Raw genomic sequence first — 3525 nt, forward strand, 5'->3', positions numbered from 1 at the left:
AAGTGCCTGTCTGGCAAGCACAAGGTCCTGAGTTCAATCCCTGGTACCACCAAAAAAAAAAAAAAAAAAAAAAAATAGCCACATACAGTTATACTATTAGTGTGTCTTAGTTCATTGGAAAGGAAGGCCTATGCTAATATTTGTTAGAGAAGTTTTAATTCCCACATCTTATACTATGAAAAAAAAGATAACAGGATGCAGTGATTAACTATTGTTATTCTCCTACTATTTTATGAAATTTTGCTTTACCTTTTTTCCCACAAAGTAAAGAAATGAACAAATGGCTAACACCAAGTGAGGACTCTTCATAATTTTTTCATATTTTCATCATGACAGTCCTTTACACAAGCACTATCTGTACTTTGTAGGGGAGGACTGTAGTAACCGCCCACTTTCTCACCATGTCCCCAGCGCCAGAATCGGAATTCAGCTCGGGTCGACTTAACTACAAAGCTAATCTTCTTCACCACCAAGCTCGGCTTCCACCAAGAAGATACGCACTGAAAAGTCGACGGCGGGGACGTTTACATGAAACATGGTGACTATTTTCCATTTTATACTCTTTTCACATTTTGAACTATCTTTATACTTTTGTCATTTTTTACACAGCTTATTGTCTTTATATTGTGGGATACAACACATGCAAAAAAGGAAAGCATAATACATAAATTTGTGGTATAGTAAACTATAAGACAAAATCACACAGCAGCCCCCAGGAAGCACCGTCTGATCCTAGAACTCTCCCTCTTTCTCACTTAAAGATGATAGTTTTCCTTATTGTCACATCGTCATGCTCTTGACTTCTTTAAATCACCACCTGATCATATATCTCTAATATCTTGCTAGTGTACATTCTGTGTTGTTGAGTTCGACTCTTCACCCACTGTTGGGTTTTTAGGAGTAGGTTATTTTCATAACCTGAAAGATATCATAAGTGCTGTAAGATGTTTGAAACCCAGAAGCACTCAGAGGTCTGCAGAGCCAACTCAGATGGTATCGTCTAAACAGCACTGTGCCACCTCCAAAAGGAGGCTGTGTCCCTTTAAATAAGCCATGGCCGGAGAAGAGAGGTCAGTGCCCTCGGCAGGCCCCCAGCCCCATCCTCTCCACCCCTGCCAGCCTCCAGACTCATGGCTGCCCTTTCACCAGGCCGGTTCAGCCAGCTGCCTCTAAGTGAATTATCCAATTCACTGCCATGATTTTCCAAGTCACTGACTGGGCCACCAGTCATGTGTTTCTCTACCTGGTGCACTGTAGCCTCTGGGGGAGTTGGAAGCGGCTGTGCTCCTTGAAGATGCCTGGGCTTCTTTATAGAAGTCCCAAGATTCCCTCATCTTGGAAAATAGAAAGGATGCCCCTCTCCTTTCTTCACTTTCTCCTTGTCTTCCTCCTGCTTCTTCTCCAGATTAAAATTGTTTACTAAGGCTTTCAAATATATGTTAACGTATAGAGAATGGTGGAATGAGCCGTCACCACTAGCTGACCTCAGCACTGGCCAACAAGAGACCGTCTTTTTCTGCTACCCTTCCATACAGTGTATCCTCAGCAAATCCAAGATTTGCTGTTTTCAGCTTGAAGCAATCCAGTGACTCAGTATACATCCTAAAACATAAGATACCTTTCAGAAAAACATAGCCAAAATATAATTATCCTAATTCCCTAACTTTGTCTAATATCAAATTCATATTTTCCCTTAGTTCTTCAATATTCCTTCACAGTTGTTCTGCTCAAATCAGGATGAGAATGGGTTCTGTGTGTTGCATTTTGCTGAAGTGCCCACCCCGTGGAGCATGGTGTTTGGAGGCTATAAACTAAATGCTGGACTCTCATTGCCATGGAGTTGGTCATTACCCCTGTGCTCTTGAACCTGACAGATAAAGGAAATACAGGCTCTATGTGTGTGTGGAGAAGCCATGTCCTAACTATAAATGGCTATTTCCAAATCAAAACTCAAATTATAGAACTTTTACTCAAACTCTAATTTTAACTCGAACTTTTTAATTTTTATATGTGTGTCTCTTTTCTCTCATCATGAAAATCTTAGTTTCTTTCTTTTTTTCTTTTTTTCAAATTTTATGTATTTGCTATAGGGTCTCACTGTGCAGCTCGGACTCGTACTGATCCTCCTGTTTCCAGCCTCCCCGCCTCTGGGATTAAAGGCATGCGCCACCACATCCGGACTCGGTGGCCAGCTCAGCACGCCCGGGGTAGGGCCAGCGCGGCATGTGGTACTGGGGATCTAACCCAGGTACCTGTGCTTGCCTACGCTGGTGCTTTAGTCCACTGAGCTATCTCCCAAACCCAAATTCTTAGTTTCTAATGATAGCAATACCCGTTTTCTTTATCCCCCCTCTCCAGTGTGTGTGTGTGTGTGTGTGTGTGTGTGAACTGTGGAATGACAATTTTGCTGTTACGGTTTGGGTGTGGTCAGTCCCTCAAAGGTTTATTCCCATGCTGGGGTCCCCCGTTAGAGATGTGATGGTACCCAGGTTCAGCTGTTTTATTATCACAACAGAAAACAGACTAAAATAAACAATACTATTACTTTTAATGGTATTTTTACTGGCAACAGTTTGTCTTTACCCCTCTGACCTCAGGATTCCTCTACATCCAGATAATTCAAAGACTGTTCTACAAGTCATTTGAACCTATTTCTGTTTGGATACTTCCAACTAGACACAGGTTAACTTGTTTCACATGTTCTTGTTTCCAGGGTTTGCCATACTCATTTTTTTATTTGTTTGTTTTGGTTTTTTTTTTTTTTTTTTTTTTTTATAGCTCTACAGATTTAATCAAAAACCTAACATTCCACGGAGTATAGTTTTGAAATTTTTATTATAAAATTGGTTTTCCAAATTTGATTTACCGCAAGCAAAGTTCTATGCATTTATCCCTCACCAGGTCAAAATATAAAATATCATAGCATTTTAGAGACAAAGAGATTATTTAAACAAGTCTACATACTTGTTTTTTATTTTGATTAATTTTTTTGTATATTTTAGATATACATAATGATATGATACTAATTTTTGAGGGAACGATGCTTTATAATCATGTAGAGCAATTGTACAACTCCGTAGTCAAATCTACTGAGCTGAGACATCCTGAGAAGTCTAGCTTCTGTCCCCCTCCCTACCAGCTCTTCCTTCCTTCTCCCTAGAGATAAACAGCTTTTTCAATATTACTATTGCTGTTTTATCATTTTAATTGTTACTAATATACATATAAATAAAATATAATGGGGCCAGCCAAATAACTCAGCTGATTAAAGTGCCTGCTTAAGCAGATGCAGAGGCCTGAGGTTCAATCCCCCAGCCCTGCCTCTGGGGTATGCTAAAATAGCGATTGAGACTGGGCTTGGGGGCATGCGCCTGTAATCCCAGTACTTGGGAGGCTGTAAACAGGAGAATCACTACAAGTCCGATCTATGCAGTGAGACCCTGTACACCTTGTCCTAAACACACACAAAAAAAATACTCTGGTTTCTCTTCAACTCATATAAATCTTTCGCCTTTTACTAAATAT

Source organism: Octodon degus, unplaced genomic scaffold (genome assembly GCF_000260255.1).
Source record: "Octodon degus isolate 3935 unplaced genomic scaffold, OctDeg1.0 scaffold00011, whole genome shotgun sequence".
Lineage (NCBI taxonomy): Eukaryota > Metazoa > Chordata > Mammalia > Rodentia > Octodontidae > Octodon > Octodon degus.